Below are 18115 nucleotides of genomic sequence, written 5' to 3' on the forward strand. Positions count from 1 at the left end.
GAGCCTGTTAATCGGAAATGTGAGCTATTATCATGTCAGCCCAATGAGCCAAATGTCAGCCCAATCTGTCCAGTAGTAAATGCGTGATTAAACTTCAAACAAACACACAAACTTTCACATGTATAATATTAGTAAGATTACTAAGTAAATCAAAATACCAGTGTCAACGAGGAACGTAACAATGCGGGGGATGAACACTACGACCTGATATTGTAAAAATCAGTGTGTTTTGAAGGTCATCATCTTCATTTCTGTCCTAGGTCTTGTCTACTTGAGTTTCTCTAGATTGTATGTATTTTTTGGCGTTAATGGTCGTATCATTCGTTGAATCTTGAAGGAGAAATGCCGGTTTGAGTCGGTCAATAGAAATCGACGTAGGTCCTCGTGGAGTAAGAATATTAAACCACTTGTCAGACCGCGAAACCACTTGGTAAGGGCCATCGTAGACAGCTTGCAATGGTCGTCGGGTTGAATCATGACGAACAAAATACATGGTTGGATGTTCTTAACTCTGTGTGAACAAAGACCTTCTTAAGCTGGGTTTTCCTAGGCGCGGAGTCGGCGAGCGGAGAGAGGAACGCTGAGAGCGGAATTGAAATTAATATGGCATTCCGCTCCGCTTCTAGGAAAACAGAAACATTAAATTGCCTAAGACAAGTGGAGTCCGCTCTCCGCGTTCCTCTCTCCGCTCGCCGACTCCACGCCTAGGAAAACCCGGCTTTAGAACAATGGTATTTGGCTTCTATTGGTTTGAGATCATTCATTTTTCTTTTCAGATTGTACTCTAAATCAGGAATATTTGTTGAGGTATCCTTCTATGGTTTGAAAAAGATCGCATGACAGTCTTATGGACTGACCAGCGAGCACAGAATAAGCTCGCTGGGACTGACCTAGTGTCATTTCTGCAGCAGTAACATTGTGTTCTGGAATAATATATGTTCTTAGTCCCAGTAGAACCGTTAGTAACTACGTTATGCCAGCAGTTTTTGGAATGTCATCAGGAGCGACTGGATTGTGATGTAAAGCCCGAACAAGATCAATTTTGGAAATTTAGTTTTTTCATTTAACTGGCTGTTAAAATCATGCAAATAAGGTATAGGATATTTTTTAGGAGCTGTTTTTGCATTTATGGCACGGTAATCCCCGCAAGGTCTCCATGTATGATCAGTTCTTAGAACTAAATGAAGTGGACTGGACCAACAGCTTTTTGAAGGCCTGCAAATGCCTAACTCAACCATCTTGTGAAACTTCTTTTTAGCTACCGCAAGTTTTTCTGGAGGTAAACGTCTAGCTCTAAAGTTCACAGGCTAACCTGTTGTCTGAATTGAGTGAAAAACTGTGTCCTGTGAAACTTGAAAATTAGGATTTTCTTTCAGTAAATTAGGATATTGGTTGATAAGTTTTGAGTATTTACTTTTTGGGTCAAGAACCAATACAGATTGTTGATTTGAAAGTTTTTGGATTCCCATAACAGATAATTGAGTCCTGTTATCGATTATTCTTTTATTTTATATATCAACAAGTAAACCATAATGTAATAAAAAGTCTGCGCCAATTATGGGTTGGGTTACGTCTGCAACTATGAAAGACCAGGTAAACTTTCTTTTTCAAGCCTAGATCAAGTTTTATGTCTTGTTTACCATACGTTTTGATAACAGAACCATTGGCAGCATATAATTGTCTATTACTTACAGCACATTTTTCTTTGTTTGTGAGAGGCAAAACAGATATGTCTGCTCCAGAATCTACGAGAAACTTTACGACCACAGGGTAAGTTAGTTACAAATAAGCGGCGAGATTGAAAGAACCTGTCATCCTGAGCCGCATTTAGTGACGGAGCAGGAAATTTTCCTGTTGTGCATTCTGTTTTGGAGTGAACAAACAAGTTTGAACACATTTTTTAGCATTTTCACCAAATTTGTTATGATGCCAGCAAATTTCACCTTGATCATTTCTCTCTTTAGTATAGTAATTGTTCTTATGTTTGGCTGGAAAGTTGCGCTTACTTAACTTAAGAAGTCCATCAATAGACTGAGTTAGTTCGCTGACTTGTTTTTCTAAGTTGGCAATCCGATCCCTAGATTGCGCAACATCTCCTTAACACTTAAAGTGCCGTTGACATGTTTGAACATGAAAATTGCATTTATTTCAATGTTAAGCAATGGCGGGAATTCCCGTCATCAGCACCCAACGTGTTAACCACAAACACAGTTGTCGACAGCTGATAGTTCAGCTATTTCAGGTCACCTAATTCAGCTAAGTCATTAAGAGAATTGGTTTGAGAAGCAGCTAGAGCAGTACGAATGTGACTAGGTAGACGTTGTAGAAAAATAACTTTAAAAAAAAATGTCAGTTACCTGTGTGCCTGCTAAGGTTCTCATTTCACGAAGAAGAGTTGTTGGCTTCTTATCTCCGAGAAAAAACTTCTGTTGTAAGTTGTTTTAGTTTGGCATTTTCTAAAATTTCACATTCTGAGCAGAGCCTTTCCTTTAATTTAGAGTAGCGAGTTTGAGAAAAAGGTTTGGTAATAAAATCTGAAAGGTGACTTGCAGCTTCATTGTTCAGTGAGCTCATTACATAATTGTATTTAGTTCTTTTCTTTGAAAGTCCCTGAAGAGATAACTGGCATTCAATTTGATGAAACCAAAGCGAAACATTTTTTGTCCAAAATGATGGAATTTTCACTTAAATTGGTGAGATTTTTGAAGCCTCTGGTGTACCAGGAGTTGGAGAAGATTCTTGATTATTCATTATGGTCTAATTAAATTAATGACAATAAAAAGTATAATAAGGGGTCACCAAATAAGGATTGTGCCTAATATAAATATACTAACACAAAATAAGTCAATTAAAAGAAGAGATTATAACATTGAAAACACTTCTTATCTGTATTAAGAAAGAACTACAATGAAATCAAATATAACATTTACAAACAGTCAGCTGATCATACGATAATTTTTAAATTCAAAGTACAGTTGAGAGAGTAAGCAGCAAACTATGTAGCCACAGTATAAATAAACGGTATCAGCATTCTGACACATACTTTCTCCCATAAGTTTGTCAACAACCTTCATCGTGTGTAAGCGGTGAGAGTAAATATAAGGAAATGGGATTTGAAAATTTTGTTCAGAATTTAAAGGACTATAACATACTAAATTGTTATCAAAATTGTTCGAGCCAATTATGGGAAAATCCGATTTTTCCGTTATTTTATGGGGTTTTTATGGGAAAATAACATAATTTACAATAACTTTTGAACCGTAATTTTTACAGAAATGGGATTGGTACCATTTTGTTAAGAATATAAAGGACTATAACATACTAAATTTTTATCAAAATCGTTCGGGCCATTTTTGGGAAAATCCTGTTTTTCCGTTATTTTATGGGGGTTTATGGGCAAATCCCCATTAAAAATAAAAAATTTTAAAAAATGAAAAAAAACCATCAAAATTGTAAGGACCATTTTATGTGTTAAATAAAACCCGGATTTTTGACCAAAACCCTATTTTTCGTTATTTTATTGGGTTTTTATGGGAAAATAACATAATTTACCATAACTTTTGAACCGTAATTTTTACAGAAATGGGATTTGTACCATTTTGTTCAGAATTTAAAGGGCTACAACATACTAAACTTTTATCAAAATCGTTTGGGCCATTTTTGAGAAAATCTGATTTTTCAGGTTTTGTATGGGTTTTTATGGGAAAATCAACATTAAAAATCAAAATTTCAAAAAAATGAAAAAAACGCCTAGAGATATCATGGATTAGAACCTACATACCAAATTTCATCGAAATCGGACCACAGGTGTAGTCCCTAGCTCTGTACACATCCAGACACACACACACACACACAGACACACACACACATACGGGGTTTTACCGAATACTCGCAAACACCTAATTGTGGCATCTTTCAACCTGAGGCCACCAGTGGATGAAGGAAGGTGGTAGAAACATGTCTGCATCGATATTTTTAATGAACACTCCATTTTAACATCTAACATTCCAGTTTTTAAATTGTGGCACCATGCCACAAATCGGTATATATCAACAGTGTGTGGACAGGATGCCACTAATGCGTTGTAGTGCTTGAGCGGTGTGTGCGCCCCCCCTACTTTTCGCGTGCGCTGTTGCCAGTTCTCCGTTCTAGTTCCTTCATTCCGTTCTGTATTCATGTGGCTATGCCCTAGCCGCTGTAGCTCATTTCCCGCGCTCATGACGTCGTCTTTTATTAGTGTAAGGATTTTATATGAAGTTTTTTTCAAAGCTCCAAATAATTTTTACAATTATTGGATTTAAAGTCAATGGACCAAATGAAATGTCGTGAGGATTACATAAAACTACATGCTATTTTGTTGATATTTTATCGTCACATTGTATGTATGGTTTACGAACTGAGATACTTGGAATAAAGGCCTTAATGTGCTGGGTAAATTATCAGTTTCATGGGAATCAATATATTAATTACGTAAGCCGATTCTTTGCGTCAAAATTGTGGGCGACTGGGAAGTCGTAGAACGACGTGAGAGGGCTCAAATTAAAGGTCTTTATCCCGTGACGGCGGGAAAATAGTGAAATTCCCAAAATCTTGACACAAAATTAGATATAACGTACAATGTTCTCCATAAGAATAGCATTAGAAGGCATTTACTGCTGATTTTTGTTTACTTCAATCCAGCTGATCGTGATTTTATCATTAGCAAGTAAGCTTACATTTGGATTACTCATTTGCCAGTCAATTCTGCAATGTAATGTATACTATATAAAACCAACTATATAAAGGGACTAGTGGTCGTCCTGTGGTCGAAACTCGACCAAAAATAATTAATGTACAGACTACTATATTTTCTCCCCACACTGTAAATAAAACATGTGATTGGGATTTCCTCCAATTGTTTTGATTTTCTGTTTACATTTTGTTGTTATTTCGTCACCATCATGGCAACCCAGTTGGTCCATGTTAATTTTTTGAAGTTTTCAAATTCGTTTTTTGTGCTTATTTTTTAGCCTATTTTAATTTATAAAGGGATTCTGCACATCTACAGGCAAATGTCTTTCTAACAGTATGCGTAGATTTTCCCTGCGATGCACACGAGCTGAGAAAAAAGGTTTTAAAGAAACATGCTTGCCTATTAATATATAGACGAGAGCACGCCCCGTGGTCGAAAAATCGACCAAAAGTATGTTTTGTGCAAACTTCTCTATTTTCACCCCACACTGTTAAATAAAACATGTGATTGGAATGTCTTCCATTTGTTTTGATTTTCTGTTTATATTTTGTTGTTATTTCGTCATCACCATAGCAACCCATAAAACCCATGTTAATTTTTTAAAATTTCAAATTCATTTTTTGTGCTTATTTTTGAGCCTATTTTAGTTTATAAAGGGATTCTGCACACCTACAGGAAAATAGCTTTCTAACGGTATGCGTAGATTTTCCGTACGATACACACGAGCTGAGAAAAAAGGTTTTAAAGAAACATGCTTGCCTATTAATATATAGATAGATAGATAACGTTACCTTTAATAATCAAGACTTTTTAGTTATGTCAAAGTTGAAATAAATTGTTTTCAAGATTTAAGAAACGATTCAAGATTAAATGAAGATCTTCTTTGTTTTTATTTCAAAACATATGTAAAAGATTTATTCCAATTTTTTTTAATTTACTAACATTTATATTTGAGATTTATTGTAGTGTTTAGTCAATATTTTGTATGAAGTGGAATAACCTCAACGGTTACTCTTAGAAAACAATTTGGGAATAGAGATGAAGTAGGTTCGTACAGGTATTTAAACGAACCAAAAATATTTATGTCGTGATTAGTTTCGATAACTGGGTAATGGAACCCTAACTAGCCGCAAAATAGTTGGTAATTAGACGTTGACTAGGCCCTTTTTTGGTAGAATATGTAAATCAATCGCACCTTTAGGAGGATTAACACCACATACTTACACTAGGCTAATAGTGGTTTTTTAATGTTGATCACAAACAAATTTAGGTCCAAGTTATGTCAATGGGATGCCTTTACTTAAGAATAATTTTGTTAAACCTTTACAAAATGAGCATAGACTTAGAAATAATAACTGGGTAGGGTATCTCAACACACCATTTTTTGCCTTTTTTATTTGACGAAGACAATTTCCAATACTGTATATCAATCGGGGAAGCCTTGTTATCAGCATTAACCAAAAAACCAAAGCTACCTTAATAAACCAATATTTATTCATAAACATGTTTGCTGCCTTTAGCAGTTAAACTCAGGAATCATTCAAATTCTTTATTGAACATAACGTTATCAACAAAAGCAAACAAAGACAAACAACAAACTGTTTTGTTTTTTTTGCACAAAAGATATGTTGTAGTGGGATATCTAGGCCTATCCTGACATATAGATAATTTGATTCTGAGTTTGTTTAAATATTCCAACAATAATTCCTTTTCCGTAGCTTTTTAGGGACTATGTCCCTACAAGCCACTAGTTTACATTAAATACGCAATAAGTATGACTCCGTTTTTTCTGTATGCATATAATTAATTCATGGTAATGTAAAAGTATGCGTAACGAATTTTTCACCTCACTATGATGTTTTTAGCTGTTTTACATACATTTAGCTAGTTTATATTGGTGGCTGAAAGTTACGTTTTGCTGGCCATGCCAGCTGTCATCGTCATATGGGGACCGAGCAGGGGTTTACATCCCTAGGGCCGCAAAATCACTTGTTCGCCTATTTACTTAAAACATTAATGTATATTAAATGCACAAGCTGTATCCATGGCATTGCAATATACTTGTTTTTTGTCACAGCTGCCTAGACAACTATTTATTGTTATTTTTGATTTTGCTGATTCCTCAAAATATTTCACATAAATAAGAGGGACGTTATATTGCAAAACATACTTGGGTAAAAAAAAACCGCTCGTACCACGAGCCAAAATGGGTTTGCAGCTCTCGATCGTTTCACGTTCTCGACTTCGTCCCGAACTTAAAACCCGATATCGAGTCGGCAAAACCTTACTTTAGGCCCTAGGTACGAAATATACTATTTTTTTACGGTGGAATTAGAGACCCAAAGATTCTCACCCCGTTGCGAAGCATGGGCAGATAGTTAGTTATAAGATTATAAAGTCTTTACTGTTTTGTCTGTACATTGCGTAGACTCATGAAGTGTTTGGCTATTTGTTGTATATAATAAGATAGCCGAAACGAGTCTTGTGTATATATCTGTACGTTTGTTTGATTCTTACTGTCATTGTGCCTGTAACGCAAAAATTCCAATTCACGTGTCCTACCTTGGGAAAACTAGAGTAGGTACCGTTCATGATCCAAATAGTTTTGTAATTGTTTGAATAAATTTGCCAAGTTTGATCAAAATATATCCATAAACAAGCAAACTACAACATTTTACAATATTCTTTATATGAATAACAAGGGAATTTTAAATTTACAATTTTTGAATTTGTCCTGTTACCAATAACCGTACAAAAACACTTTGATATACTAAATTATTTGTTTTCTAAGCTATTTAAAAAGGTCTGGATATAAATTGGGAAATTTTGTATTTTTAAGGTAACGTTTTTCTCCATTGCATATATTAGTAACAATATGTATAGTATCAAATTCAGTAATAACATTGACTACTGTATTTAAACCTTAACACAAGTGTTTATATATTCATTGAGGCTACTGGTGCTACCGCTGATGGCTTATGTGTACGTTAGTAGCTAGCAGACAATTTGCCAACTAGGAACATGAAATCAGCTGTTCCCCGTCCTCACTGTCGCGGTTGCTCGCCTAGCATGTCAACAGCTGACTGCTGTAAAAATTGGATGAGGCGACAGTAACTTTTTCTAGTACGCTTCTTTACCATGGCATCTGCTAATTCAATTTTGTCCTAAAAAATGTATACACATCTCTAAGATTTGTTGCCAACTAACAAGCAATTTAAATTAAAAAAAAAAACTATTGTTAATCATCCTGCAAAACTGCTAATAATTCATGATCAAATTTTCATCAGAATTCCGTTAGTTTAAATCAACGATCACATAAGACCAATAGATGGAGCACATCTATATAACTAACATACAAGCAGTTGAAGCCAGGTCCGCCATCTTAGTGCAGGTTAGAAGTGGTAGATGCCAATGAAAACGGCACCAAAACTCAATGTCCAGCTTCAAAATAACTTGACATTTAGACTAAAGGTAAATCGTTGACACTTCGTGTGAAAGATGTCAATTAGTCTAGGACACTATTGGTTCTTTAAAAGCTCAAAAGTTTATATTTTCTATTTTAAATCTTGAAATAAAGTCGGTACTTTTAAATGAGTTTTTAAATATGACATAACAAAGTTCGTCGGCTGCTACTGTTTTTATTTCTTCGTCAGGTAAGTAAAAAAACGGTGGATTTTGTGGCTAAAGAGCTCAATTTCTTGGATAATATTTTTTTTTAATTTTTATAAAGGAGAGTTGTATAAAGAGTTTCAGAAACCATCTTGTGACTTTGAAAATTTTTACATTGTAAACCAAACGCTAAACCTTTAACACACTTTAATACGATATAGATACATATATTATAAATTAATTTGTAGCTTTTTAGAATTTTTCTTTCGCCCAACAAGTTTTTGTAATTATTGTTAACTAACTTTTTCTAAGATACGGTAAACGCTAGGAAACAAATTAAAAGCGTATTTTAAAAGCCATTGTTTAACCGTCATGAATTGTTACATACCAACCTTTAGGGCCCATTGGTGACATTGGGGGGTGGAAGTCTAAATTTAGTTCATTACAATTACGTCAATGACCTTGAGCTCTGCTAGTAAGATGCTGTGGTATGGTAGCGTGTCGGGGAGAAGGGTTATTGTTCATGCTTACTCATTCGCTCTTACCCACAAACAAATTTATTTCAAGCCTAAAATGAAGAATGTATATCTAACTTCTATATTCGTTTGGAAAACGTCAGTAAGAGGCAAGTCTAGACTGTTCCTATGTCTGCGCGGTCCATCACTAGTTACTTTCTTTACTTATTTTTTTTGAAAGCCTATGTGTCGATTATGTATCTTGAGCAATGTAAAATCAAGATGACGTTGTTCAAACTAAGATATAAGTTTGGACTTCCTTATGTGACCAAAATGGTCGCCTACAGAGCAACAGAAGAATCTACAATTTCTTATAAAATTAGTTTTATTGACATTTGCAGACAGTTTTATATAATTGTTTTAAGGGAACCCAAAATCTATTGGCAATCATAAGTTAATATGATTTGAACTTTTTGCCTTATACAAATGAAATACCATGTGCATATTGGTCCTCTGGTCCTGTTAATACAATTCTTTGAAGGGTTTCTTTTATAATTTAAAACTATATCATTGCACAAGCATTTTCAAGGACTCTCTGCAGTTTTGCGTACTCTTGCTACTACTAATTCAAGAATCAGTTTGATGACCGATTAAAAATAATGTGTTTATACGTTATAAAGATTCAACTGTTAAATATCATAGTTTTTGAGGGTGGGACTGGAAATTTAGACTACATTAAAGATTTGCATTCATAGTAGAACATTATATACTTTAAGTAAACCAACAGAAAAAGATTGTTTAAAATTTTCAAGTTCATTTTAGAACAAACTGTTTGCTCCGCCTCCCAGTTAACTGAGAATTTCAAGAAGTAAAAACATATTAAATAAATAATAAGTGAAGTTAAATATATCCCACAGTGATTTTAAAAAACATTACACAAACTTCACAAATGCCAATATACTTCTAACAACCTTACTAGGAATTTCCTAAAACTGATATTGTACGTTGAAATAGGTTTATCTATCTATCTATTCTATTCTATATTCTATTCTATCTATCTATACTATTATAAAATACCCCCGCCGCAGCAAACCTGCAGACTAAGCGAATTTCCATTTGATTTACACTGAAATGTCTACTTAAAAATATAACATTTATTCCCGATTTAAATAGAATTAGTTTAACAAGTACTTAGGTTTGCTGCATCAGGGAGGTAAAACTGTTTTTTTTTATGTTAACAGTTAGGCCTAGTAAGAAATAAAAACATTTTTCAAATTTGATCAAAATATGTTCATAAACAAGCAAACTACAACAGTTTACTTATTCTCCATAAGAATAACATGGGAATTTTAAATTTACAATTTTTTTGGAATTTTCTCCGTAACCATTAGGCGCATAATAACGCTTCAATATACTAAATTATTTGTTTTTTTAAGCTCTACAAAATGGTTTGGAAAGAAATTGCTAAATTTTATGTTTTTTGGGTCAAAAATGCGAAACGACCCCGTTCCCATGGTCCGATCATGCTGGATCGCGAACTCGTTCGAATACACGTAGATTTACACGTTTGTACCGAATTTCATCAAAATCGGATCATTTTTGCTCGAGTTATAGTGCTAACGGACACATATATATATATATATATATATATATATATATAAATATATAAATATATATATATATATATGAATTTGAACGGATGGTGTTTTTGGTCTCTAGGGACCTCGAAATGAAAAAAAAAATCGGTCCCGCGTCCAGGTCTTACCATGAGTACTACGGTAATAGCTTATTCCCTATATGGGAAATTCGCTAAAAGAGGTGGTGTCTGTGTGTGTGTGTATGGGAAAAGTAAACGCGAAAACTACTGGTCGGATCGGGCTGAAATTTGGCATGATGATAGCTCACATTCCCGATTAACATATAGGCATATTTTTATTTCAAAAATCCTTTCGGGCTCCGCCCCAGTGGCTCTGGAGTTTCCCATGTTAACCTTATGAGAAATGAAATTATTGAATCTTAACAGCTGTTTCAATTAAACAAGTTGGTTCTGTTCTGTGATGTTCAATAGCATTAAAGTTACAAGGATTACCAACAGGGTGCAGCACTAGCACTATTATTTCTTTTACATTTATGACAACAGCAAAAGGCAAGTGAGCGTAGCGAACGAGCTAACCTAAAGGAAAGTGAGCGCAGCGAACGAGCTCCAACCTAAAGGTGAGTGAGCGTAGCGAACGAACTTCAAAAAGAACCGAAATTTCTTAAACCATGTCCTCACTCATAACTGCTATAGGCATTTGATACTTATATGCCAACCCCGTACGAAGGACGGGTACTCTGCTAGTACTATTATAAAGAAGAGGGGGTGTCCGTGTGTGTGTTTGTATGAGCTAATCTAAAAAAATACTGATCCGACTATGCTCAAATTGCACACAAATGAAGCTACAGTTCCTAGGATACATATAGAACTATTACCGCTTCGATATTCACCTAGGGCTTTGCCCCGTGGGCTTTCAAAAATCTGAGATGAGAGATTTAAAAGTAAATATTGATTGATGGTATCTATGGTAACAAAGAACAAACCTAGTAAGTTTAAAAATGTAAACAAGCAGAACTAACTGTCAAATTTATTTTGATTTCTCAATTCAACACAGCTGGTTCAAACCTTATTAAAAACTGCACGAATATTAGAACAGAGAGGGTAAGGATTATAAATTTAAAATAATGATGTCACTAGCCTGAATTTATTTAACACTAGCTGTAACCCGCGGGCTTTGCCCCGTTTAACTTCTTAATTTTCAAGACGATCTCGTTTGCATGGCTCAATCACGTCCTGGTTGAAGTTTGTTCGCTACGCTCACTCACCTTTAGGTTGGAGCTCGTTCGCTGCGCTCACTTTCCTTCAGGTTAGCTCGTTCGCTACGCTCACTTACCTTCGGGTTAGCTCGTTCGCTACGCTCACTCGCCTCCAGGTTGAAGTTCGTTCGCTACGCTCACTCACCTTTTGGTTGCAAATTAGCTGTTGTCATAAATGTAAAAGAAATAATAGTGCTAGTGCTGCACCCTGTTGGTAATCCTTGTAACTTTAATGCTATTGAACATCATAGAACAGAACCAACTTGTTTAATTGAAACAGCTGTTAAGATTCATTAATTCCATTTCTCATAAGGTTAACATGGGAAACTCCAGAGCCACTGGGGCGGAGCCCGGAAGGATTTTTGGGATAAAAATATGCCTATATGTTAATCGGGAATATGAGCTATCATCATGCCGAATTTCAGCCCGATCCGACCAGTAGTTTTCGCGCCTATTAGTAATACGCATACAGACACCATTAGATTTTTATATAATAGTATAGATTACCTAAAGGAGCTGTCAAACCATATGTTAATGTAATTTCATTATTATAGGATTGTTTCAGTTACAGTACTTCATTTGTTTATGATCTAACTATACTGAGTCTGTTATAATATTTGTGAAATGTTGTAATATTATTTATTTATTTTTATAATAATTCATTTTAAAATAAATCATTCAATGGATATAGGAAATAATCAACATTCTATATTGCCCTATCAACCTAGGCCCTTATCCTGAGTTATGGGGTATATTCTTTTGATTTATTTGTTTGTAAATAGTAATATAATCCCCCTGCCCCAGCAAACCTATAGACTGAGCCAATTCCCGTTTGCCTGATTATAATTTCACTAAAATATGTTAGAAAATTGCCCTATTAACATGTTTGGAACTATTGTGATAGGTTTTCGTTTACAGTGCATACCATTAAACACATTCTTTTATTATATGTATATGTGTGCCACACTATAGGATACCGTATAAATTAAAAGACCATATTTTCTTAGACCGTTTCCTCTTCCATCACTGCAATGATCATGTTATACTTATATGCCAACCCCGTACGAAGGTCGGGTATTCTACTAGTTATTAATAAAGTTGAGAATACTAAAGGTTCTACAAAACAAAACATTGAATAATAAAAATACATTTGTATGAAAGTAACAGATAGATTGACAAAATTGTAAAACGATCGTATAATATCTAACAATATCAAATTACTTACAGTATCACGGTTACAACTTTTAAACTACTTTTGTTATGACTCAATGTTAACCTCTTTAGGACCTTTCATTTTATGCTTTTGTTAGTGGGGACTGGTTAAAACACCACAGTAGGTTTTACAAATATGATTGTGAGATGATATTATAATCTGAACTAGATTATGCGTGTTGATAATAATATGTATTTTAATTTAAGTACTTTAATTGATTCGGTTATATGTTTACCTCATATGACATTTGAACATGGATTGAAACATTCGATGTCTTTGGAATACTCTGAGAGTGAGAAGCAAAACATAACTTTCAGCAATGATGCACTGATTCAGAAATGTAATTGCAAAATATTTTGTCAACATGACTAAAATGTAAAAAAAAATAGATGTATCAGCACGAAATAGTTTGTAAGATAAAAAAAACAGTCTAGGACAACTTAAATAGCGTTCTAACCTCAAACATTGTTATCGTTTCAGTGTACAAATTCAATTGATACAAAATAACTACGTTACCAATTTATGTTTTGTAAACAAAAATCAATTTTTTAATGGTTGCGTAATAGCTATTTACATTACAAGTGTAGTAAGAGCGTTTTTACTTCACGCAGGTGAATGTTGTGCAACGAGCGGAAGCGAGTTGCATAATTCACCTAAGTGATGTAAACAGCACGCTCTTGCGTAACGTGTAACGAACAAGATTTTACCTGACCCGACAATAAACATGGGTTTACGTACAGTATTTTTCATTATCCATTTCACTCATCTTCTATCAGTAACGTTCTTTTACTAACAAAAGCTAGGTTAGGTAGGAAAATACTTTAAAGCATAATAATAACACTCAAGCGCACAGCTGATTTCTAGCGTTGAACATCGTTGGCTCCATAGAGTTATATTTTTTAAGTTAAGCACTCAATGATATTTAAATGGGTTTCTTTACATCACCGAGTGAGTTTTTGATACTTTACATCACTCGAGAAGTAAGGAAGTTGTATACATCACGCTTGGGATAGGGAAGTTTAACATGGCGGGTTAGGTAAATCAATTTAAATTTTTATTTACTACACAAATTATTTGTAATGTAAAACATTGTTCTCAACTTGGAGCAAAAGTATATTATTTATGGTACTTAAATTGTTTTATAGTACGTGGCAGTATAGTATTATTAGTTTATTAGTTGCTTGTTGCACTGTTCTACACACTGCTCAAGCTCTACAGCTCATTAAGTGGCATCCTGTCCACACACTGTTGATATATACTGAATTGTGGCATGGTGCCACTATTTCGAGTGTAGGCTGGCGCGAGAATTGGCAACGTAGCATTAGGAAAGTTATAGTTCCGGCGGACGGCGCGAGGCGCGCTAGCTACCTGTATGGTTTCGTGTTCCACAATTCGGTGTGTACCTGCGCTACTTAAACTCACATCAACGAGTTCAAAAATACTCAATTGTGGCATATGATGTTTAAACGACGTAATAATGCTGGAAAACCTCAAAAATGATCGAATTAGCTGTGGCACCCTGAAAAAGGTGCCACAATTTTTGAAGGTGCCACAGTACGGCCGTGTGCCTGTGAAGGATGCCACTATTCGGTGAATACAAACACACACACACACACACACACACACACACACACACACACACACACACAGACATCACTTCGAAAACCACTTTTTTGGGTCCAGGGGGACCCAAAACGAATATATCCACTCAAAACTCAAACTCGAAAATTTTGACGAAAACAATACTTTCTCCATATACTATGGTATAGGGGGAGAAAGTAAAAGTACTTAAATTTACTTTCGCAGTTTTCACTGAAAATACGCATGGAAAAATTATACAAATTTTAGGAATAAAATATTCAAATATATATTTGTCATGACGGCAGAACCAGTTAGTAGTAGAAGCTGACATTCAGGAGTTGGGTTTTTGCTTTGACGTAAGAAACACTCTTATTTTGGTTTCCTTTGTTGGTAAGCAAGAAATGTTGATTCAACATAAATCAATTCTGTTTTGTGAATATCACAACCGACTGGCGTGTTTGTATTCATTGTGTGGATAAATTTATATGTACATTTATTATTTAACTAACTTTTACGTTACCTATGACATGCTATTGGTTTTTTTTTCTACTGGAGCCATAAGGGATTTCTGTTTATAATTACATTTAACAATGGACATTAACATCTTTGTATTCTTGTACTACGTCCACACATTTAGTACACATTTATGATACCAATCCTATTAAGTTGTAGTGCGTTATGTATTAATTTACTTTTTTAATTTCGGAATATCTCAAATTCCACTAAAAAATCTATATTACTTAAGCTTCTTCACAGCTCCAATAAAGAATTGATCTTGGAGTTAGATTTTTTGATAGAGTATTGAAATTAAATTATTTTTAGGAAATGCAGAATGAAGCGAATGTTAAAGCAGATCAATGGTTGTCGAGAAAGTCTTCTATGAACTAATCTTAGATAGTACTAGCAGTTCTCTGGACTGGAGTATTTGAGAGGATCATTATTGTATCAATAACAGTTACTACAAGTCCAAGCCCAGATATCCTACTACTCAACTGGCCGATTTACATATAATTGTATGCTCTTAGTGCTGAAATACAATGGTACAGTTGTGCAGAAATGTAATACTATCCAGGAAAAGTTATACGTAATAATTAATAACAAGGGAACCTGTGCGAAAACTGTGCAGCCAAAACTTGTTTTCTAAGCAAAAAGAACCACGTGCAATACCCATTTATCTTTTCAATATTTTGTTTGCTTAGAACAGTTAGTAGTTGAGTTAGATTGGTTAGATTAGTTAGATTAGTATAACTACTAATTTAAAATATATTTGTACATTTTTAGATATACACTATAATGAATTATTTACCTACCTCTTTAGGTCACAGTTGTCAAAAATTAGTCTATTTAAAATTGATTTTCATTAGCTGTTTAGTCTTTTGTTTACAATCTGCCTGTGTAGCCACTACTTCAGGAAAATTCGTATTTCACTACATAACTCAATTGAAAATTTAAAAATTTATCACTGACCTTATGGTTTGTTAAGTAACTATATTGGTTGAACAAAATTGGAATAAAAATGTAATCAAAGGACTTGTAACATGTGTTGATAACAAGCCATGCACAATATGCTAGCAAATTACACATTACAAAGGGAAATTACAAATTATCACAAATACAAATTATTACAAATACAAATTATTACAAATACAAATTATTAGAAATACAAATCATTACAAATACAAATCATTACAATAATTACAAATGGAAAAATTTCAGATGTAACTATTGAGCAAAGATTACATTGAAGATTACTAGAAGTGGGGGAAAATATTTGAGATCAAATACTGATTCCTGTATTTGACTAAGCCCTCTCCCCCCAACACTTTTTTTTCAAACAAAGGGCCAGGCTTACAAGTTACCATGGGATTGCATCGCAGCTAGAACAGCTTATTGTGCACCCTCGTTCACAGGTCCTCATTCTCCGTCAAATCCCAGGTCCTTGGTGAACCGTGAGAGCCTTTTGACTATGGTGACCTGTTCTTCCCTTTGATCTCCCATCAATAGGCCTAGGGATCTTATACGCAGACCTTGTAGGGCTGGGCACATAAATATACCTTCACAGCTTTCACAAGGTCTCTGGCTGGGGCAAGCCGTAGGGAGATTTCCCTGAATGGACTCAGCTCCTGAACTTGCTTTACCAGCCAATCCTTTGTGGCTGCGTCAGCACAGCCTCCACCTTTCTTCCTGGAAGCTTCATTAGAGTCAGCTTTGGGGGTACCACCCTTGCCCTGTTTTTTCCCAGCATCCTAGTTCCCGGAGGAACTGGCTTTGCAGGCAGCAGAGTTAGGGTGCTTGGCAGCCCACACCAGCCTCCTCTCACTTCTGGATAGCACCTTTTCGCCTTTGGCTAAAGCATCCGCTATCCTCCGTCTTTGCAACTCACCCCTGGAAAGTCGTTTTTCGTACGAGGGATCTCATAGGCAGACCTTGTAGGGCTGGGCACATAAATATACCTTCACAGCTTTCACAAGGTCTCAGGCTGGGGCAAGCCATAGCGAGATTTCCCTGAAAGGACTCAGCTCCTGAACTTGCTTGACCAGCCAATCCTTTGTGGCCGCGTCAGCACAGCCTTTCTTATTGGAGGCTTCATTAGAGTCAGCTTTGGGGGTACCACCCTTGCCCTGCTTTTTCCCAGCATCCTAGTTCCCGGAGAAACTGGCTTTGTAGGCAGCAGAGTTAGGGTGCTTGGTAGCCCACACCAGCCTTCTCTTACTTCTGGATAGCACCTTTTCGCCTTTGGCTAAAGCATCCGCTATCCTCCATCTTTGCAACTCGCCCCTGGAAAGTCGTTTTTCGTTCCTTTCCGGTTTCTGCGAGCTTGTCGTCATTTTCAGATTTCAGTAGACCTTCCTCCTCCATTTGGGTCAGATTGTCTACATTGTTCTCACGAATACCGGGTATTTAAGTCCACCTCCCAAGTGACCCGATTAGAGAGGTAAGGGGTGTGTACGACTGGGTTACCCCTGGTTCCCAGAAGGCTCCGTTAAGACACCAAATATTAGGCCCTCAGTGCCACAAGACTCTTGGCACGGATCGCATTACACCTTAGTCTAGGGCCCCCTCACTTGGTTCTGTAGGTGGACCAACACCCAGTGGCAGAAGGTAGCTCTCCGCAGCTAACAAGTGAGAGAGTTGGGGTTTAGGTTGTGGCCAATCTGCCGAACCAACCCCGCATGCGAGGTTTGGCCGGAACGGCGCGAAATTTTCTCCCACTCACTAAACCCCCATACCTTCCCCCCCCCAACACTTAATTGGTATATATATTTTTTACTTAATTGGTTGGTTAGGTTAGGTTAGGTGAGATGACACTGTTCTAACCGTCGTAAATCGTCGTAAATACCTGAAAATGATTCCATTCTACTAAACAAAGTAGCCTACTCTATTATTATAAAACTACGTTTTTTACACTTTAATGTTCTTATTAACAAGTTTTAGAGTTGTGTGCTGGTAACGCATTTTGACCATTACGTTATTATTTATTCATTTTAAATTAACTATACTGAATTTCATCATAATAATTGGTAATATAAATGTGAAGGTTTGTGTGTTTGTGTGTTAGTTTGTTTGGGGTTCAACAGCGCATAGTTGTGTAAAAACGCTATTCACTGGATGAGCAGCAGAAGCAACCCCAATTGTACCATAGCACCCCATCATGTGTACAGGATATTTTTC

This window comes from Macrosteles quadrilineatus, unplaced genomic scaffold, assembly GCF_028750875.1.
Source record: "Macrosteles quadrilineatus isolate MER2022 unplaced genomic scaffold, UCM_ALF_1.0 Scaffold_1__1_contigs__length_201487025, whole genome shotgun sequence".
NCBI classification, from domain to species: Eukaryota; Metazoa; Arthropoda; class Insecta; order Hemiptera; family Cicadellidae; genus Macrosteles; species Macrosteles quadrilineatus.